Source organism: Eptatretus burgeri, chromosome 13, assembly GCF_056783735.1.
Source record: "Eptatretus burgeri isolate ZD-2024b chromosome 13, Ebu_testis_v1, whole genome shotgun sequence".
NCBI lineage: Eukaryota > Metazoa > Chordata > Myxini > Myxiniformes > Myxinidae > Eptatretus > Eptatretus burgeri.
The window spans coordinates 54063463-54086790 of NC_140973.1; the positions used below are offsets into that span (position 1 = coordinate 54063463).

The 23328-nt window shown below is 43.1% G+C and overlaps 2 long non-coding RNA genes across 2 annotated transcripts in view; one reads left to right on the forward strand and one right to left on the reverse strand.

Annotated features, from left to right (window-relative positions):
- LOC147014500 (uncharacterized) overlaps nucleotides 1-22108 on the forward strand; it is a 106659-nt gene extending 84551 nt beyond the window's left edge. The window contains exons 3-4 of the long non-coding RNA XR_015050448.1: nucleotides 2773-2827; nucleotides 20440-22108. This is a non-coding gene — a long non-coding RNA (uncharacterized LOC147014500). The remainder of the gene's footprint in view (nucleotides 1-2772; nucleotides 2828-20439) is intronic.
- On the reverse strand, nucleotides 2953-5501 carry LOC147014501 (uncharacterized). The gene is made up of 3 exons (XR_015050447.1): nucleotides 5291-5501; nucleotides 3397-3502; nucleotides 2953-3267 (listed from the first exon to the last, which is right to left on the reverse strand). It is a non-coding gene; the product is annotated as an uncharacterized LOC147014501 (long non-coding RNA).
- Nucleotides 22109-23328: the final 1220 nt, after the last annotated feature.

A 23328-nucleotide genomic window follows, 5' to 3' on the forward strand; every position in this document is an offset into this window, starting at 1 on the left:
GCAGGGACCGTCAGAGGCTCCGTCGTTTCCTCTCTTGCCCTCCCGCCTCGAAGCCTGGCTTACCAACTCCGTCCTCTCAGTTTCTTTCTCACTTCCTCTTTTTGGCCACACCCTCTCAAGCGACTGGGCGGGGCCTATTGTCCGGAGGGGGGAGGAAGAAGAGGGAGCCCTTGGCACACCACCACTGTACGAACAATAAACATGCATCATACACCTCCCGACACACATGTAACGTCCATTTTACCACACAACCTTGCTAAACATGCATTTAATGGGGAATCTGAGCAAATCCTATATTTAGTAGTCCAATAAGGGCCATTTCCGCAACAATATATATATATATATATATATATATGTATATATATATATATATATTGTTATGGATCTGGAAACCATATGCATTCAAACATACAGATGTCCTCAGAGTCAGTTATTCCGTTAAGTACGTGTGAGACAGGTCCCTTCCTTTTGTCTGGTGGGAGAATCAAAGGTGTGCGTTGTGATGTCCTTTTAGGTTAGTACATCCAACGAACCATCCAACAAACCATCTAACGACCATCGCTCATCCAACAAACCATCTACGACCATCCAACAAACAAACCGACAACACCACTTTAACAAGCGCTTCACTCGCCGTCCCGGCGACTTGCTGTCCGAGGTAGAATCTCTGGCAGTTCCTTCTCGGCTTCCACAAACTTCGTAACTTCTTTTTGACGAGTATGGACACACGTGGAGTGGGGGCGGGGTTTTCCCGGCATGGCCGAAAACCCGACCAGAGAGGGCGGAGCCATGTGAGCCCTGTCCAATCAGGGCAGACAGTGACGTCTGTTCCACCGAGCCCCCACCCCATTTGGGGAGGTCCATAAAAGTTACGACACCATCCTCAGCGGAGAGTTCTGAGGGGGTTCGGTCGTTGGTTCTGAGTAAATCTCTTGGAGGAGGAACGAGAGTGCTTTTGGAGGAGCAAGTTGGTTGGTGTGCGCTCAACATTTTGCTGGTGTTCTTGGAGTTTTCCTGGGTCCCGTCCACGACCATGATCTCTGCCCTGGGACTCCGACTGCCCCGCTCGGTTTACTCCACAGGCTCGAGCCCCACATGTGTGACTGTGGGCCGAGCTGCACGAACAATAGCAGGTGCCGCACCACGGAGCACTCCCTCCCTTCAACGTGCAGGTACCCACGTGAACTGCGACCCCCAGCTTGTCGCTCCCTCTCTGGCTGCCTGGATCTTTCAATAAATCGTCTGAGTGTGTGGGCCCGTCTTATAAGTAGAACTGTTAAGTGTTTTCCATCATTGTAAATTCTTGCTTGCATATCCGTGATAAGTCTTGCCCTGTGTCTTTTTTATTTGTAAATAAATTACCATTATTAGAAATGTTCCCAGTTCGTTTCAGTCCTTTCTTTCATTGGTCCAGCATGGTTCGGATCTGAGTTTTAGCGGGGTTTTTGAATTCCGTTAATCTGCTCATCATAGCCGGCACGGCTTTGGCAGTTCCGCTCGACTGCACCCGAACCGGAGTTGGTAGTCGGTTGTTGGAACTCAACCGTAGTCGGTAGAGTGACCCGGTTCGAGCAAGACGTGTCGAGGGCGTGGTTCCCCAGTTGTCGAAATCACATAGTTAATTAGGTAAATTGGTTCTCAACAAAAAGACCCTACGCTACGCGTTTAAGATATTGGCGTCCACAGTTGGTTCAGCAACCTGCCGGCTCACGGAGTTATCGGAGAGCGACAGCCTACAATTCCGGAGAGTCCGGTGGGAATCGACGTAACTTTCCCCACCTCATGGTCGTTCTCGCCACCCTACCTCCAGCCCTCAACTACATATATATATATATATATATATATATATATATATATATATATATATATATATATATATATATATATATATATATATATATATATATTACACATACACACACAAATAAACAGAGACATTTGAATGACATTACCATAAAACAGACCAAAAAGAAAACCACAAAGCTTTTCATTGTGCTCTCTTCAGATGAAATTCATACAAAGTTAATGAAGTAAGGAAGAAGAACAGTCCAATGGTCACCTCTCAACATTCATTTCCGATTGGGCTTTCTCAACTGATATGTCATCACCTCCCACCGGTCTTGGTGGGAGGACTCTGTTCAGTGTTCAGTTCTCCAAATGGAGGTTACAGAGTCTGAGGCGGAGCCTACTAAAGCTGTTGCAGAATCCTCTTCATCATCATCTGTGATCGTGAGGCGAGTTTGTGGTCCTCTTCTTCTTTGCACAAATATGCAAAGCGAGTGGCAAACTATTTTTGCCAACAAAACATAGGGTGCATGGAATAAATAAATGTCGCTTCTAGTCGTCAAAGATGTGTTACATTTCGTCCTCTACTCAATATCTTGAATACATCTACATTATACTGTTCATGTCCATTGGAAATCTGGGGAGTGCTCATCACACTCCACTTGTTTCGATTTCCCTGCCGATCACATCAAGTGCCTTCTGGTTGAATGTTTTGCATTAGTGGGAACAATTGTCTGGTCTGAGTGGCAGATGGACGGTTGTTCTTTGAGGATTATGTGTTTTTTCCATGTGAGATATGATCCACGGCGATGCTCACCGTAACAGTCAGTAGGTGAGTCTGATGTGTAAACGACAAATGTGATCATCATTGGTTATATATTTATTGGTATGCTGTCCTGATGAGGTTAAATATGCGTGAAATCCAAATAGGTAACTCTGCTTGATGGTAAACTGATGTTGACCATGTAATCTTTGTCTGTTTGACAGAGTTGCTGGGTTGGAGGTGATGCTTTGGTGTAAGGCTATGTCCAATGGAGGTAGGGTGAGTGCTCGTCACACTTACCATTTTTTCGGAGAGAGTGAGAGGGTGATGTAGCTGCAAATTACCAAAGAAGTGTGATTTTTGACAAGTCAACATGTTTGCACACAGCATTTTATTGCCAGTGAAATCCGTAATCCTGAAGATGTATTTGCAGCTGTGTAACTGAATAACAAAGATATTGGGAAAAAAATTTCTGCAGTCAACAATTCTTCCACAATATTCCTGCTCCTCTCACAAGCAAAACACGTTAATCTGTTACTCACGCACTAACTCTTGGCAGTGCAATGCTTATCAAGTATGTCATGTCACCTTGGAAACTTTCCATCCGGTTCACCGTTCAGGACTCTTTCACTTGGATGCAGTCGTCATTTGTTGAAGTGCTTCAATCATATGCAGAACAAAACGTTATGATGATGTTGCCATCCATGAGCTTCCATCTTCTATGGAAAAAGTCAAACTATCAGAATACATGATAACGTCACTCGGCAGCCAATTGCAATGACGTTACCCTTGTCTATTTTGCGATTAATTCTCTGAACATGAAAGTATCATGGAACCATTGAGCTTACTGAGGAAAGGGTACGATTCGTGAAAAATCAGAAGCAAATTTTATGGAGACAGGATTGAGGCAGTGGGAAGAATCATGGCCGACGCAAGAACAATTTTCTTGCACATCTTGGGCTCATATGTAAAAGAAAATTCCAAAATGATTGTAAGTAAAAATAGCAGCAGTGTTTGGTTCAGATAAATGCCTTCAAATTTGTCTGTTCCTCGAGGGAAAGCAATTCGTATTTATGTATGAGATTTAGTAAAGACGACTTGCTCTGCAGAGCATTATGTGACAGCCACAGTGTTGTGGGTCGAACTCTGGGGTCGTCGGAACGATAGAAAATGTCACCTGGGCGATTCAGCGAGCTTGGATTACCAAGAAAGCGAGCGATAGAAAGCGTTTGGCGAGGCTACACACAAAGGGCGCAGCGAGGCCACCCGGTATATCTCAAAGATTTCCAATTTCACAGGTGAACGCCTTTGACCAACTGGCCCTGTTTTAACTTGCAGCGACCACGTGGCTAGGCCCCACACCAGCATCAGCTATTTACATGTCTGTTGGCGGGCCTGTGGGCTAGACCACGGGAGCACATTGAGTTGGGTGGTGGTGGAGAGGGGGAAAGGGATGTGAAGAAGGGGTGAGGGAGGAGGGGGGAGCAAGCCCTCTGATGAGGCGTGAAATCATCCAACTTTTGGAGCAAGACTATACCAGAGAAAGAGCTGGCCTTTAGCTTGAAACAATTGAGGAAGACAAGAAACTTAAAGGAAATTAAGGAAATGTTTTCCAGCCCAGGAATTAAAGTGGAATGATTGGACAAATGGGACTATCAATGGAGAGATTTTGTTGAGTGCTGAAACCACAAACGAAGTGGTTATTCGATACTTGATCTACTCTATTTGGCTCGACTCCTGGATGGTTAAACAAGGTCGAGAGTTAATTGGAAGTGCACTGTGAGCCCGGTTTATGTTCAAATCCCTATACTGCTGTCCAAGTGACTAATTGTTGACATTCGACCCCAATGCACTCAAAAGAGGGTTATTGTAGCCAGAGCATTTCAACAAAATGGCATTCACAGAACCAATCAGTGGTCTGTACTTTTCTTGCTTCCACACTGCTGGTGTGTGTGTGTGTGTGTGTGTGTGTGTGTGTGTGTGTGTGTGTGTGTGTGTGTGTGTGTGTGTGTGTGTGTGTGTGTGTGTGTGTGTGTGTGTGTGTGTGTGTGTGTGTGTGTGTGTGTGTGTGTGTGTGTGTAGATCGTTAAAGGAACTATTTTCACGTGAATGTTCATAATGGGTACTTGTCGGTGTAGTCGTATAAGTAAATACAGAAAAAGCCACTTCTGTGCACACATCCATCCGAACCACAACACACATAGAAATATCAATCAAACATCTGCATATCACAGATGTTCTTCCAATGAGTCAATCTTTGTGAAGCTCCTAAAATGCAGGCTCACTTCCACTCCTTTCTTCCTCTGTTCTCCCCCTTGTGCAACCGAGCTGTTAGAGTTTCTAGTCGGCAGTACACCACAATCTCAGGTCATCCTCAATCACTACCTATGTTATTTTCTATCCTCATTAACCCTCCCTTACCTTTCTCCATCTACTTACAGGCAATTGTGTTTACGTCCATGGTCTATCTCCTCCTCTTGTTCATTCATCACCTTTTTGCATCCACCTGTCCCACTGTCAGTGCATGGCTTTCTAACCCCTTACACCTCATTCTTTCATGAGCCTGGGCTTTTGTATATAAAATTAGATCAAACGATAGCATGTTGTTCCATTCATCCATATGCAGCACATGGCTGGAGGCTTGCATTGGTTATTGATGCAGTGCCTCCGATTTGTTAGAGCATGAATTTGTAATTTGTTCAGGTTCCAGTGATAACTTGCATCCTCTTTTGAAAAGGATACCATGGGATCTTAAATGTCCATCAACAAACAGTGCTTGCAGATGGGTTCTCAGGATTTACGTCCCTCCGATGGATGGAACCGAGCATTGATGCCTTGGCCTGCGTACAAAACATCAGGATGACAGTTTATAGCCGAGTCAGTATTCGCATCTCGGTGAGACAGTGAAAAGGCAAGTTCTCATACCTCTAGGCTATCGTGACAGCTTTATGAAAACATATAATTGCATTACATCAGATGAAATTTATTTTTTTCTACACAAAATACAGCCCATGTAGGTCGGTGCTTCAATATATTGCATGATCTTCAAAACACAGATCTTCACCAAAATCGAATCAATTCATCCTAGTCACACACCCAACTTGTCCACCAAATTTTGTCAGAATCCGTCCATAACCTTTTGAGATACCCTGCCAAACAGACAAACAAACAGGGGTGAAAACATAACCTCCGTCCACCTTCGGTGGTTGAGGTAACCAGGTTTCCTTTAGTGTTCAGTCACAAAGAAGGATGCGAGCTATGTGACTGGCTGGTCAATCTCAGGTCTGTCAGTCACAGGATATTTTTTTAAAAAGCAAACTTTCTGATTGGTCAGTATTTGTAAGTCTGCAATGTTGTCCGCATATCTGGTATCATTTGATGTTTTGACACCATAAACATCCCATCGATGTCTATTTTCACCTATTGATTACACTGAACAACAAATTTCAAAAAAAATTTTTTACTGGAGATGTGTAAAGTGATTAAGACTAATTTGGGTACGCTGATTTCAAAAATCATAACCGTTTTGCTGTATCACGTCAGGATTTTCAGGAACAGAAATATTCCCATTGCCTAGAAGTCAGGATTTCAATGAAATTTACATATGTCTTTAACATGTCTATTTCGTACAATTGTTGTTAACTTGTGTTATATTTCTTTCTTTCAGATAAAGATGAGTAGGCGTTCCTGTACCAATCATCCTGACAACTTCTGTTATGTCTGTGGTCGGTATACCAAAAAAGATCAACAGCGAAGTATATCTACAGCAGTGAAAATGAAGGCCGCCTACTTTCACTACTTCGGGTGTAAGGTGGGGGACCAAGAACAGAGCTGGGCACCACACATCTGCTGCACAAGCTGTCACACAACCTTGACTCAGTGGTTGGTGGGCAAGCGCGCGAGCATGCCATTTGCGGTGCCCATGATATGGCGTGAGCCGCAGAATCATCATGATGATTGTTATTTCTGCTGCACAAGCATCGCCGGCTTCAACAAGAAGAATAAAGGTCACATCAAGTACGCTGACTGCGTCTCTGCTCGTAAACCTGTGCCTCATGATGACGAGAACCCCGTTCCAACACCTCCAGCTGATCAGAACATAGCTGTAAGCAGTGGTGAAGAGGATGGTGATGATGAACCTTTTGAACCCGACACTCAAGAATCACACCTTCTGAACCAGGGAGACTTAAATGATCTTGTAAGAGATCTCTCGCTGTCAAAGGCGAAGGCAGAGCTGCTTGGATCAAGGCTGCAGCAGTGGAATCTACTTGAACCTAACACCAAGATATCCTTGTTCAGAGCACGTCACAGAGACATGGCTGAGTTCTTTGAGATGGAAGACACGATGACATTCTGCAGTGACATCAACGGTCTGTTGAAAGAACTTGGGTGTGATCACGATCCTGCAGACTGGCGCCTCTTCATCGACTCGGGGAAGAACAGCTTGAAGGCTGTTTTGCTCCACAATGGCAACGAGAAACCATCAGTCCCACTGGCTCACGCGTTCGGCATGACAGAGACCTATGAGACTATGCGGCAGCTGCTTGATTCCATCAAGTACAATGACTTCAACTGGCACATCTGCGGAGACTTGAAAGTGGTGGCGCTGTTGTTAGGGCTGCAGTCAGGCTACACGAAATACATGTGCTTCCTTTGTCTCTGGGATAGCAGAGACGACAAGAATCACTGGACGAAGAAAGATTGGGAAGAGCGAAAAGAGCATGTACCTGGTCGACACAACATGAAGCATGTCGCCCTTGTCGACCCAGCCAAGGTTTTCCTTCCACCACTCCACATAAAGCTCGGCTTGATGAAAAGTTTTGTACGGGCAATGGATCTGAATGGGCGTGGGTTTTTATACCTCAAGGAAAAGTTTGGCAACACCTTGTCGGAGGCCAAGATCAAGGCTGGTGTCTTTGTTGGACCGCAAATCCGACAGATTATGAAGGACAAAACTTTTCCGACAACTCAAAACCCCAAAGAGCTGGCAGCGTGGAGGAGCTTCAAAGCTGTGACGGACAACTTCTTGGGGAACGAGCGCGCGGACAACTATGAAGAAATAGTGCAGCAGCTGCTGGAGTCCTTCAGGAAACTTGGCTCCAGGATGTCCCTGAAAATCCATTTCCTACACCAGCACCTGAACTTCTTCCCTGACAACTTGGGAGCAGTCTCGGACGAGCACAGCGAGCGATTCCACCAAGAGATTTCACTCATGGAGACGCGTTACCAAGGGCGGCACAACCCGAACATGATGGGCGATTTCTGCTGGTTCCTGCATCGTGAAACTGACACAGAGCAGCACAAACGCAAAGCCAAATGCCTAAAGCATTTTTAATTACATTCTAGTGGAGTTTTTCTGTAATTTCTATAATTTTGAAGCATTCATGATGAAATAAATGAATAAATGAATGTTTGTAAATTTCATTGAAATCCTGACTTCTAGGCAATGGGAATATTTCTGTTACTGAAAATCCTGACGTGATACAGCAAAACGGTTATGATTTTTGAAATCAGCATACCCAAATTAGTCTAAATCACTTTACACATCTCCAGTAAAAAAATTTTTGTTGTTCAGTGTTATAGTCGATGTGGTCAGTACTATTATTGTGGGTGATGATTAAACGAGAGCTTGCGCAATTTTCAATTAGCATGGATTATGAGGAACATTCAGTAAGTTTATAATAACCTGACATTATAACTTAAAGGGCCAAACCGATTTCACAGATCAAACTAATGTACTCATGATTTGGTGTTTTTTTTGTGTTGACATAGTCCAGGCTTGTGGAAGAGCTTGTACACTGAACGGATCAGAACTTAACAGCCAAAAACAGAGGATGCATGGGCTGGATAAGATTAACACAGAAGGAAACTCAAAGGAGGGGAAAAACTGGAAAATTGGAAGGAGGACAGATGTGGGTGGTGTTACAAAGGGTAGAAAAGATCATGGTTTTTGATTGGGAACGATCTGAGATAGTGATGAATAGCTGTCTTAAATACCTGGAGGGAAGAGTGACATTGAAGAATATGTGGAAGCTGATTCCATAGGTGGGAAAAAAAAAGAGGAACAAATGAGTGGAGGTGAGCATTGATCCTGGATTGAGTTTCACCAGAAGGGAGTTGATGGTGGACCATGTGAGCCCTGCAGAAACTTAGGGGTGGGGGCAAAGCACAGAAAGAGCAGAAAGGAGGTGGTAGAAGATAGAGGCCACCAACCAATCAGTGATGGTGAAGTGATAAACCCATATACTCAGCTTCATTGTGAAATGTTCCAATGATCTTAAAGGACTTGATTTCCACAGCATTAACCTGGACAAGATGCAAGGCAGGAGAGCCAGGCCAGAAGGGAGAGTAGTACTCCATCTGTCCTGAGAATGAAGACTTCATTGGTAGATCGGAGTTCAGGTGTGCCAAGGAAGGACTTTGTATGATGGAGGATGCCCTGTCAGCGGCTGGCTTTGGAGGCCAACTTTGAAATGTGGTTTGCCCAAGAAAGATCATGGCTGATAGTGAGACCCAAGAGTTTGAATGACTGAACTTCCTCAAAAGGATTGTTAAGACAGAAGATAGGATGGTTTTCCAGATGGTCCTTTCGAAGAGAGATAGTGAGTGTGAGATTTGTCAGGATTGAAAGACATATTCCAAATGTTTGACCATCTTGTGATTTTTTTTCAAGGCTTGAAGAGAGTGAAGAGGCTGCAGCCTGCCTGTCTGAAGAATGAGGGATGTGATGGCAGAGGGTGGAGTCATCAGCACATAGATAAAGAGGATTTTCCAGAGTGTCAGAGAGATCATTGATGAGGATCAGGAATAGGACTGAGTGCAGAACACGGCAAACAGTTCCTTGGGGAACTCCAGCCTTGACGGGTAGAGGAGATGAAAGGATTCCGTTGAGAGCCACATGTTGGCTACGAGATTGGAGGAAGTTAGTTAGGCTTGTGTGAACTTGGCCTTGGATGCCACAAGCAGAGAGTTTGGTGAGCAAGGCAGGATGCCAGATTGTATCAAAATCATTAGATTTGTCCATAGTCTGCCATGATTTCATGTCTGACACTGAGGACCTCCATCGATTGTTGGGTGAATAGAAGTAGCATGTCTAAGGTGGAGTGTGATGATAGATTGCATGACCTTGCTGATGATTGGAAGTAAGCTGATAGGTCTGCAAAGGAATCCCTTTTTGCACCATTTTAATGTAATGCAGTGATGTTGATGGATTTCCAAGCAGATGGAGGATGACCTAGTGCAAATGACAGGGTGAGAAGGGCAGAGAGAGAGAGAGAGCATGTGCAATAGCAGCAGAGCAGGTTTTTAGGACACATGAGCTGATGTCATCCGGTCCAGTCGCAGAGTCAGTCTAGGGTTGTAAGAACCTTCTTCACCTTCTCACGTACAAAAGCCGCAGAGTCCAGGAGCAGTTGGGTATGACAGGGAAGGGTAGGTACAGAGATTGAGGGGTTGGGGACACAATATTTGGAAGCAAACTCAAAATTGGAGCATTCAGTCTTCTCACGAGCAGAGTCGGCTGTGATGCCATTTGAAGAGAGGGAAGGGATGTAAGGGGGGCATACATACACCAGAGACAGACTTAACAAGGTGCCAATATGCTTTGGATGAGGAGACAACTTTGAACTCTCATTCTTGATGTTAGACAAATTTGTTCTTGCTCTCCTGAGAGTGAATATAAAACTTGTTGCGGAGTTTTTGGAATGATCTGAGATTGTCTTTAGTCTGATTTGCCTTCCAGGAAGAGAAGGCAAGTAGTTTCAGAGCAACCGCATCACCACAGAATTCAGTGTACCATGGGCAGGAATAAAGGGAGGGTAATTGAAGATGAGATAGGATAAATCTGTGCATGAGGGAGAGCAGGTTTCTATGGAAGAATTCCCAGGCTGAGTTAACATCAGGGGCAGTAAAGATGGGAGACCAGTCCTGAAACGAGATCTCTGCTTGCTGCCCCTGCCAATTTGCTTGAGTGAAATGCCAGACTCACCTGCATTGAGGAAATGGCCTTTTGTTTATTTATCAACGAGCTTTTGTTTATGTTTGTAGGCCGGACTTGAATAAGAAGTTTCACCATCATTTAGTTAAGAGTTATGACACATGAGGAAGACTGAAATCAGAGTAGTGATCAAGTACCTCTATCAGAAAGGGTTGACCCCAGAGAAAGGACTTTGTAAGTTTACATCTTCCCTTGCTCCTCCTACACCTTCATTCCTCTGCCCTCCCAAAGCCACTTCAAGTCACACACATATTCTGGAATCATTCTCAACACTCTAGAAACCCTAACCCTCACAAAGTCTAGACTAATTTCACACATATATTCATTCTTCCCCTTATTCTCCCCATTGTGGAATCGTCTCCTTGTATCGTATCATTGTCTCGTTCTTCTCACATCAGTCTTTCAAATGTTCTGCCTATCACTATCTCATTCACACACATTCACCTCCATGATATCCTCTCCACACACTTATTCTTTCCCATTCTATTCCTCTCAGGGACATTGTCACTTGTTTTTGTGTTATTCCTCATTTCCTCCTTGTGCGTGTCCTCCCCTCCTTCCCCATACCCTTCGGTCATCAATAAGCCCTTTATCATTAAGCTCCTCCATCAGTCTATCTATATTTTGTATCGAAAAAAAATATCCATTACAACATAGTGGCAATACTGGGGTTGAAACGCCCCTTCATAAGCAGGACAAGGAATTGTACAAGACCTACAGAGTAGAGCCAAGCTGCAGCAGCGCTGGGCAAACTGGGTTGAACCCAAAGAGAGACTTTGCTGAAAATAAGTAAATAATTGAAAGCAATTTATGTTTTCCATGTCAGGCTATAAACTTTACGAACGGCCCTCGTACAGTCTGGAGTGTGCCGGCAGTGATCTAGCTGGGCCATCCTCTAACCCCAGCAAGTTGTAAAACTCAGTAAATTACCAAAGAAGTAAAGCGATGAGGCTGAAAGCAGCTTGAGCTGAGGTTAAAATCAGCAGCAGAAATGGAATGAAAGCAATGAGAGGTGCTGTGGGGTTAACCAAGGTACATGATGAAGGCTTTGGGGCTCGTTGTGGATGTTTAAAAAAAAAACACATCAGAAGATGGTTGTGCAGCTTTTCGAGCCAAGCGATTTCAGAAACCAAGCAATCATTCTCAACACAAAATAACTATATGTCTGTGTTCATCTAACGTATAAATTAATAGAAAAAGCAACGTCGCGATCAGAATTCCTCTGGTAGTTCTTTATCAAGCATGTGCCTTGAGTACCCAGGAGAGCAATTAGCAATTTTTCATTTTGACAAGTGATGACGCCCCAACACTCAAGTCCAAACTAAGAGTGAGAACAGCATAGGAACATGTCTCTTTTAACCTTCCTCTGTGCTTGCTCTGCTTTCCCTCAGCTCTCTGTTTACCATTGTGCATTCCCTTCCACTGTTCGGCAACATTGATTGTTCGGGGAAAGACCCGAGATGTGAGCTAATACCCAACATTGCCAAGCTTCATAAACCTCTTGGTGATGCTGAGAAACATTGGTCCTTCCTGTAAACCATTTCCCAGAGCCGATGTAATCAAGGTCGTTTGTACGAGTGTTAACGAAGCTGGATTTCCAAACCCACGCCAGTGTTCTTGTGGCAACAAACTGCACAAGCTCAACTCGTGTTATTGGAGGGTTGGTATATTCAGGACTGTTCCCTCGGGTGACGTTCAGCCGCAATAAATCAATAAGAAAATTAAACCTGGCACATAAGCCAAGTGCCAAGATGTGATTGACAAGTACGTGAGGGATCCATGTGTGTGTGTGTGCATCATGTAAAGTGCACCGTGTGTTTTCAACAGTGGTAATTGAATGTAAATGTGAGAATTGTCTGGAAAAGGTCATGACTGGGAGGTTTGTTGGAATGAAAGAGAGACAAAGAGGCGCTTTCATCATTCATTTATTGTGCATCACGTCATGCCTGCTGGTTGCATTACTTCTTGTTGTGTGGCAGTACCGCTGATGAAATGCCCTCTGTTGGTACGGCATGAATTTGGAAATTGGACACGATAAAAACACACAAATGCCTTCTCTTTGTGAAAGATCTTTTAAAGTTCACCTGCAATCAAATATAGCAAGGTCCCAAGTAGTGGTTTTCCCATTGGTGTGACATTTAGTGTCATGTCGCTTTTGGGTCGGAAGGGCCTTTTCTGGTTTATTTCTCACGCAGGACTGCAACTCCACCTCCAAACTAGTGCAAAGCAAGACAAAGACAATGTGCTTGTGTAGCAAACGACGTTTGTTGCTCACAGATTGTGCAGAAAGAGCCGTTATGGGACTCGATATGTGCCTGCCTCACCAAGCCAAGGGGTTTAATTCATAATATATAGTAATACAGTTATGATTCCCCCACGCCCATGATAATCCGTTCGACTTAACCGTTTACCTTATCATCCATCCACTCAACAAACATCATGACACACAAACGGGAAATTCACAGACAAAGTTGATCGGCAAACCCAGAGGTAGAGCCTGGCAAAGTGTTTGGAGGCAGTTTGATTCCAGTCCTGGCAGGTGACTGCTCGTTCTGCATATCAATCGAGGAAGGAACCAGAAATTGATCTTGTTAGACATTGGTGTATATAGAGCCTCGCAGCTCTGAAAAACGCCAATAAAAATCGAAAGAAGAAAGGGGTGCATCTCAGTATCCCTCTCTGCAAGCTCAGTACATTCAGCAGCACTGAGGTCGTCAGCATGCAGCAGCAACACAAAACTCTTCTCTTCGGACCCCAGGGAGCAATATGATCCATGTCCATGGACGTTCTATAGCTGCTCTTTATTTGATGATCTGTAGCACTTTTTATCTTCTGAAAATAAGTGCTATATCTGCTATTTTAGCACTTTTTTTTATCATCTCTCGATCTGAAGTGCTTTATCTCTGTATCCGATCTTGATAACCACAGTCTTAATAACCTCTGCAGGGCACGCTCAACAGTCTCCTTTCATGTGCCTTAACGGGTTTTTCCACATCCTGTAGAGATGCTAATTGCCAACTTCAGCAGCCTCAACACCATGATTGTATTATTTTGAAGGAGTGTTTAAAAGAGACAACAGAGGATTGAAGGCTGCAATTAAAACCTTGACATACTTTGAGATGTTGTCACATTTGTACACAAATACCATACACTTAAGCTACACAATTAATAATTAAATAACTGCAATACTGTACTCCCTTTAACCCATATTACATCCCCGCAACATTGCCCCCTCCTTTCTCCGAGGTCCATTTTGGACAGAAGGCGACAACTTGGGGTCAGCTCCTAATGACACATACGCGTTCCCACCTATTCTAATCCCACACATATACATTGTTTCCATACTCTATGTGTCAATAACTTTTCCTCCAACTTCTCTCTCTACGTACTTACTCAACCATTCTAACCCCAGTAATGTTACGAAAGAAACAAAGGCCATATTTACACAAGTGTGGCTTGTGGGAGGGCAGCATATACCTTCATGACATTCAAAATGGTCTATTTTAAAGCACTATGCGTCCTTTTCTTCAGGCTGTCTCCTCTCAGCCAGCAGTTGGCCCAAAGTTTATTGTTTATTGGTCTCTTATGGCCTATATGACCACTTTACGGGAGTTTTTGAAATGGCCTTGAGATTCCAGAAAAATTGCACAAAAGGCCCACATAACCTGTTAACAAGTTCTTCGGTCCTTGTGGCCCATCAACAAACATTGTGCAGCAAGTGAGCAGTATGGCATTGCAGGTAAACATGCTGGCAGATGCTGATGTAGGCTGGCAAATGGTGAATCAGGCAAGAACTGGTAAGCGGGTTGGACAGCCGCCTTCACTCTATGCTACGCTACTTTGGGCTCTCCTGACCTTTCTAGTTGTGGCTCTAATGCTAATACTAACCCCTGGAGGGTCTTAGGTACATGGTGAGACTTGGGGGGGGGGGGCTGGTATGGAGTGTCCGATGGGACTCACCAGAGAAGCAGCATGAGGGAGGACTCTCCCTTCTCCTTATCAATTTGGGGATGCAATGGGTCCCATGCACAGGCCAATAATCTACTTACCGGTGGTTGCAACATTGATGGTGCAAAGGAGAAGCATTTGTTTTCGAACCTAAAAATTAAAAAAAACATGTTATCCCCCTGCTTACTTTTAACCTCACTTAAAGGTGATTCAAAAAACCAAGTTCCTGCTGCTTTGCATGCTGGTGATCTTCAGATTGGGCCTAGCCCTCAAATTGTCATTCTGTGCTCCTGCACAATCTTGTGGCTGGGAAGTGTGGCCCCCTCTGCAGGATCTCTACCTGCTCTCTGACACAGCACCCCCAAGCTGCTGGGGCCACCTTGCAAGCTGCCTTGGTCCATCGTAATTCTGGGGGGCCCTCACTGGCTCTCCTACCAAGTGAACTCCAGCACGTTGCACCTCAGGTGTTCTCCATGGTACTTGGGCTTACTTAAAATTTAGCTGCCACTCTCTGGGCTTCCACAGCCTGTGCTGGGCCTGTTCACCCCAGCACACTGGGTGCCCTTCCTCTTTGAGCTCTGGCTCACTCTCCGACCATGCTCCCAGCCTTCACTTTTACTTTTTCCCCTTTTGCAATTAAAACTTACTTCAGTCAGCACCGAGACCAAGCAGCCTCCATTGTCTAAAACATCTAAATCCCCACTAATCACCGTATCCCCCTATCTGAGATTCATAAACATTCACATGCATCATTGTCTTCACACCATGTTCTCTCTACAAATCTGAATTCCAACTTCAATATGTCATTACACTTGCTCACTCACACGCCTTCCATTCCAAATCACTTGGGATAAGAAAAATGAGAAAGGCATTCCAACCTACAGTTAACCAACTATAAAGAAAAATAACTCATACGCCATCAATATTAAATGTCTCTAAACCCCTCCAGTGCTATCCTTCACACCTAGTGTAGTAGATAGTAGAAAAATCGTGCAAATTATGATACAAGCATCAAATTTGGCATTTCTGTTCTGCAGGGCTTTCTGGTCAAATCTGCCCGATTGGCCATTTGAAAATCCAAATTTTGAAAAATTTTAAGAAAAAAAAAAAAAAAAAAAAAAAAAAAAAACTTCAAAAAAAATTTGAAGTCACAGCTGGCTGAAATTCTTGAAGCACAAGTGAACATCCCAGACAGAGAACCAAGGGGAGATGCAGTCATTGATGGCTCAGCACTTATCAATGCCCTACCTCCATGCACTTCAAATATATTTGATGACCATGCGAAAGAAGACATCATCCCAAAGGTGGAATCCTATGGTGCCAGGTACGAGAGGGTGGACGTAGTGTTTGATGTGTACAAGAAGTCAAGTCTGAAGTCCGAGGCAAGGTTGAAAAGGGGGCAAGGAATCAGAAGAAGAGTGACAGGAACCAGTAAGACCCCAAGTAACTGGAGAAGCTTTCTTCGAGATGACAGCAACAAGACTGAGCTGTTTCACTTCCTTGCGGAAAAGATGTGTGAAGCACAGACGACAAGCACAGTCATTGTCACAAAAGGAGAAGATGCCATTAGCAACACAAGGAAGTCACTGGATGCTGTGTCTCCATGTTGTCATGAAGAAGCTGACACTCGAATATTTGTACACACCAGGGATGCAACGATGGATGGTAGCAAGTCCATTATCATTAAGGCTAATGACACGGACGTACTAGTCATAGCAATATCTGTACTGCCATCCTTACAGGAACTAGGTCTTGAGAACACGTGGATTGCCTTTGGCCAAGGAGCCAAGGCGTGGTGGATTCCAGTCCATGAGGTAGTTTCTGCAATAGGGCCTGAGAAAGCTCGAGGGATCCCATACTTCCATGCGTTCACTGGATGTGACGTCATGTCTGCCTTCCGCGGTAAAGGGAAGAAAACTGCATGGCAGATTTGGAACGTCTTTGATGATGTTTCTGAAACATTCACCAATCTCAGCCAGCATCCAACATTGATTCGTGATCTTGACTTTTTTGGAAGAAAAAAAAATTCAAATTTTTCAAAATTTGGATTTTCAAATGGCCAATCAGGCAGATTTGATTAGAATCCCCTGGAGAACAAATGTGCCATATTTGATGCTTGTATCATCATTTGCACGATTCCTCTCAAAAACTGCTGTTATCTGCCCCACTAAGCTGCCTATTTCTGTCTCTGCCTCAACCGTACCCTAGCCGCCGTGTGACTCCCCTCAGAGACCCTTCAGCTTCAGCTGCCATTCCCAGTGGTCTTGCTCAGGTGGTCTCTCCACAGGGACCACGTGGAACCACGTCCTACCAGTCTTGGTGCCCCCACCCTTTCGCCAATGCTCATGGGCAACACCGTACACAACTTTGCCTCACATCCCCCTCCCTTTCTATCTGGCTCATGGGGAATGTCTTTCCCCCCAGTTTACCTGTTGGCCCCCTCCTTTTCTAGAAGACTTATGGGTACCATGTGGTGTGCACATCCTACCGTCTTCTTCTGGCACTCCGAGCTTTCCACAAAGCCCGGAGGGAGTATGACCATCTGCTCCTAACTATCCTCAGGTAGCCTGCGTACATGCATCCTCAATCATGCAGCACACCCTGCTTGTCCTCTGGTTCAAACCGAGCTGGACCAATCAACTGTGTGGGGAGTCACCCCAGTCATCACCCTGCACAGTCCATTGCTACTGGTGGCCCTCTTCCTTCTTTCCCTTCCATTCCAACACCCGCACCATCATTTGCAACACTCGCATCCTCATTTGCACTTCCACTTGTGCACTCACTTTCACCCTCGCTCATGCCAACACACATGGGTGTTGGTTGGCACTTGCGGACTTGCAGACACACACTTGCGGACTCCACTTCATACCGCGCACATCCTGGGAAACATAAACCCCACCAGGAAAAGTTCTGACCCAGACATCTGTTACCTGGGTGAACTTCGCCTTCGCACCATCGAGCCACCTGTCCACGTCTTCCGTGACGATTGCCGGATTCTCTCAACAGTCATGCTTCTCCTCTGGCTCTTCCTGCATGGAGTCCTGTACCCATGGGGTGATATCCATGTTAACCCTCACTGCCATGACCTGTCCATCAACTTTCTTCACCATTATGCTCAACTCTTTCTACCCCTCCATATTATTCTATTCTTTCTGCTCTGTTTCTCTACTATACTCATTGTCTCCTCACTAGTTTTTTTTTTACACTCTTTCTTTGGTGTTGTTTCTCCAGTCTCTTAACCCCAGTTATTTTAATTTATCGAAAATCCCACAACTCTCTGTTAGCGCCTCTATTCCCAGGGCTTGGACAGCTGTCATTTGCTGCTGTGTGGCTCTCATGTCAGGTTGCTATGCCTTTATGGACTCCTATGCTGGCCATTTGTTCAGCAACTCATTCAGAGACCCTTTTCTGCTTGTCAACCTCCTTTTTTTCTATTTGGCTTTACACTCTGCCATTCTATTCTCCATTTTGATCTTCATCTCGGCCTCTCTTCTTTCCCTTTTGGCCTTCCTTTCGGCCTCTTTCTTTTCTTCTGACTTCCATCTCGGTGTCCCCTTTTCTCTAATTGGCCATGTGGGCCTCGACTTTGTTATACAATTCATCTTTCCTTTGTTCTCTTGTTCCAGCTCAACTCATTGTTTGTCGACATTTTTCACTAACCTACCTGTCTCTGTCTCTCTCTCCGGTCTCACTTTCCTCCTCAGCTAACTAATAAGCCTGGTGTTTGCTTAATGCTTAGGGTGACTGGCTTGGGATGTTCGGGTCCTGAGTTTGAGCCCTATTGGCCACCAAATTAACACCAGGTGGTGTTGACTCAGTCTGTCATCCTTCTGAGGATGGTGAAATGAGTACCGGTGTACTGGTATGGGGCACAGCATCAGCGGCATCGTTACATCCCAACGAAATGATAGCTACCTGACAGCCAAGCTGCCATTTGCAAGAAGAAGTTAACTAATCTCCCAGTCATGGTTGCTTTGCTGCACCTCCTATAGCCTCCCTTTCCTCACTCTCAAATCTTGCTTTTTCTTTCAGCTGATTAATCTCCACCGAGTCATTGATTAATCAATTAATTTCGTCATTAATCAATCAATTAATTGCATAAATAAAATAAATAAATTATCGTAAAATCATAAAATTTCTTAATCAATTGGCTCATAGCATATAATACCGAAACCACGACTCTTTCATCTGAATCTGCAAATTTTTGTAAATGTAGTAATCAAAAATGAACAATTAATCAATTATTCAATAAATCAAAAACACACTTTATAGACAAATCACTTGTTCACTTGTGAGGGCTGAGATAGAGATTTCAGCTTTCTTTTTTTAGTTAAAAAAACTTTTAATATCCTCTTTGATTAAAGATTGTTTATTGCTTGTATTTCGTTAAACTTTGTTTCATTATTGTTGTGATGCTTCTTAGTGATTCAAAATATAATCTTGAATTTTCTTAAGATATAGCACAGAGAGATTACTTCCTCATTTCCATGGCATGACTGCGCTCTTCAAGGCACTTCCCAATTTTACAGAACCGAAGGAGGGATAGTGAACTTCCCTTTCTCTCGTGCTTGAAGAGATAAAGTGAACATACTGCGTTTGAAATACTGATGTCTTGTAAAAGTTCCACAATAGGGACCCTGCTAATAGTCTAAACCAGAGAAAGACTCCCATATACGGTGCATCTCCAGACCCACATCCTTATCGGCTCAATCATGAGATGTGTTCTGTGCAAGAACAGATTGAGCTGCGAACCATGAGATCTGCTCTGTGCAAGAACAGATTGAGCCACTAACCATGAAATGTGCTACACTCAGGAATACCGCAAAATGTGTCTTGTTCAAGAGTATTTCGCTAAAAATAATGTAAAATCAGGGGTGACTGAAGATAGAAAGAGCAGTTTGTTACACTCGTCTTAGCATTCTGTTTGCACAGGTTGAATTGGCTTTTGTTTGACTTGTTATTTAGTTTGGTTATTTGGTTTCATTGATTCTTTTGTTTGATGCTTTGTTTAAGTGATTCTTCATTTGATGCTTTGTTTGATTCTTTGTTTAATTGATTCTTTGTTGGGTTGATTGATGATTCAAGCTAAATTATAGACATGTTCTTGACTTCTTGCGTTTGTGTGTGAAGGTACATTATCTTTGCTGTGATAAGCCATTATATTTGTTGATGATAGTGTCTCTCCTAATTACAGCAATATAATTCAACATCCGAGGTTTGAGCCCCGACACACTATCTTGTCCAAGTATCAGCTTCCGAGCTCAAAAGGTGCCTGAGATATTGCCTCGATGAGAAGGAAAATAAATAAGTAATTAATAAATTGGTAATAATTAAGTAATGAATCAATTAATTGATGAATCAAAAATATAATAACTGTTTTTGCTTAAGGACTTGTTCACTATTGTGCTCAAATTTGAACTTCCTAACTCAAAGGATGGCTGATATATTGCCTGGACAAACTAACAAGAAAACAAGTGGAGGTACATTCAAAGTACACTGTCCCCATGCCAAATAAAAAATATATAACAAATCCTCCCATGCGTGACAATGCTGGGGCGCCTTAGGTGCCTAGCGATGCCACCGTGCAGCACATGGATGCGGAATTGGGAGGGAGTGGTGCACTTCTGAGGTAAATATGTACAAATGCTACTTAGTTTATGTGTACAAATGTACAGGGTGTTTCAAAAAGTGATGCAACTTTCAATGTGTATTTACAAAGAAACAGAAATCTCTGGAATATGAAACACAATTCTTGAAAGCTTATGATATGGTGTTTTATATCACTGATTGCTATTGCATTAAGTCACTGTTAGAGTTCGTGAGAACCCAAGGTCTGAAATTGCCATTTACTCAAAATCCTTGTAATTGATGTTCTCGATGTGTGCCTCCTCTGTGGTTAAGACAGTCATTGATCCTGACTCTAAAGCTCTGTCCATCTTTCCTGTAGGTCTCATGTGTCACTGCCTGGAGGTAGTCTGACATCTCCTGCTTCAGATCATCCAGTGTGTCAGGGTGGTTGGTATCCATCCTGTCTGAGCCAATTTCACATATGAAGTCTCCTTCTCATGTCATCTTGACTCAGTTTATGCCTAATAGAGAGGATGTATATGAAAAGCTTCAGTTCCTTCGTGAGAATACACCAGACTGATGTTGGTTTGATGCATGGCTCCTGGGAGTGCCGGTGGTGAGACTTCTTGGGACTGTCCACTGTAGAATCTCACATGGTATCGATGTTGGCTTGGCTCTTAGTTACTGATGCTGGCCTGCCACTGTTGTCCTTGCTCTGGTTGTGTGCTGCACCTTGTGCTCAAAATATTTTACAATACATTGAATGGCACAATTTGTGGCTCCATCATGTGTTCTGAGCTCGTATTCTTGGCAGAACCTCCGGCAGATGTCTACATATGATTGTCTCATACCACAGAGCCAACACTTTTGTCTTCTGCTTCAATGTCAATGACATAGTTGAGCTGCAAAGCTAGAAATCCCAGGGAACACATACCACGATAACACCACCAAACCCTGAAAAGGAAAACTGTACAGGTCAAAAAGCAATGAAATGGCAGGAACTCAAAGTTGTATCAATCTCCTTGAAACACCCGCACTTCTGAGGTGAATGTATACAAATGATACTTACTCACTGTGCAGCACATGGAGACAGAATTGGGAGGGAGGGGTTCAATAATTAATTGCGTAATTAAAACAAATAAATAATAATCATAAAATAATTAATTTCTTTATCCATTGGCTAATAGGATATCAAAACAACCACTGTTTCATACGAATCTGTAACTTTTTGAAAATTAATTCATCAAAAAATGAATAATTAATTGATTAATCAATAAATCAAAAATACCTTTACGAGCCAAATCACTTGTTCACTGTGATGCCCAAATATCAGCGTCCTCACTCAAAAGGTGCCTGATATATTGGCCAGATGAGAAAGAACATGAGTAAGGAATTAATAAATCGATAATAATTAAGTAATCAATTAATTGATTCCTCAAAACATAAAAATAATGTTTTTGCCAAACCCCATCTTCACTTTTGTCCCCAAATTTCAGTTTAAAGGATGGCTTCCTAGTTGAGCTTCCGAGCTCAAAGAATGGCTGAGATGTATCACTAAGAAAGAAAGAAAGAAAGAAAGAAAGAAAGAAAGAAAGAAAGAAAGAAAGAGAATAAACAAATGGAGTAAAAACGGAGTACTCCCTTCCTTGGGCGCTCAGCGAGGACGTCATGCATCGCCTGGACATGGAAGTGGGAAGGAGCGGTGTACAACAGAGTGAAAACTGAGTACTCCCTTTCGGCACACGTCATCACGGGCACCTTCAGCCTTTTAAATACTTATGATGATTCTCAATCCTTTGGCACCCAATGATGACATCGTGCTGTGCCTGGAGATGGAATAGGGATGAACGTGTTCAATAATAAGGTAGATAAGCCTTCCTGGTAGGTAAAATCTGAAATGATAACATTTAAGAAAATGCTTTAAGTATTTAATTATGGTTGTTTTTGAAGTGTGCTAATACATTGTGCCAAAAATCTGGGTCTGTTTGTTACTAAACATTGTTGAAAAAGATGGATATCAATTAGGTTGGATTTTCAGTAAAGTTTTTGTTATTAGGGTATCCAGTCAAATGGACTGGATAACCTATTGTTTTTCTTCTGTTTATTAGGGTATCCAGTCAAATGGACTGGATAACCTATTGTTTTTCTTCTGTTTATTATTATTATTATTAGGGTACCCTGTGAGTACAGGGTACCCTATTGTTTTTCTTCTGTTTATTATTACGCATTATTAGGGTACCCTGTGAGTACAGGGTACCCTATTGTTTTCCTTCTGTTTATTATTATTATTATTACGCATTATTATTATTATTATTATTTTTCCGCCGGCATTTTGCACCCTTTTTCGCTTTAAAAATCATTTTCTCTGGAACACTAAGTCCGATCGACAGAAAATTTTCACCATAGTATGTATCTTTTTTGATAGCACAATCACGTTATAATTATGACGTCATTGGTCACGTGGTACGGTCGCCATCTTGAAAAAAGCGATAAACTTTGGACATCTGTATCTCGGAAACCGTGCAATGGAAAATTTTTTCGTTTGATACATTTTACTAAGCTCCCTATGGGGAACACGTGTGATTTTTCGTGACGTCATAGGTGAAGCGATATACCGGTGAAAATTCGTCAAGTAGAACGCCATATAGGAAAAATCTGAAAAATTCTGAGCGTCATCTACACCAAAATTCATCGTCAAAAAAGATTTTTGACGTCATCGATGACGTAATTCGGCCGCCATCTTGTTTTTTAGTGTTTTTTTTAAAAAATCTTCTTCTCCAGAACGGCTGTGCAGATTGCGGCGAAACTTAACACGCACATTCTCCCTGAGGTCCTCTTTCAAGTTTGTTAATTTGTTGTTGATACGTCACATGGTTTGGCGGCCATCTTGAAAAAACCCTAAAACCTTCAAACATCTTCTTCTCCAGAAGCGCTGGTCCAATGAAGGCGAGATTTCAGAACTATATTCGTGAAATGCATGCGATACAAGTTTGTTAATTTCGAAGTGATAGGTCACGTGGTTTGGCCGCCATGTTGGATTTAAGAAAAATATTAAATAATGTTTTCTCTGGAATTTCAGAAGCCATCGAAGCGAAAATTTGCAAGTGCCTTCCTCCCTCAGGTCTGCATACATGGTAAAAAAATTTTACCTCAGAAGTCACATGGTTTGGCGGCCATCTTGGATAGAAAAATAGACCTTATCCGATTTACACGAAACTTCACACAGTTGTTCGGGTCGACGAGGGAAAGCAGAATTTAAATTTATGAT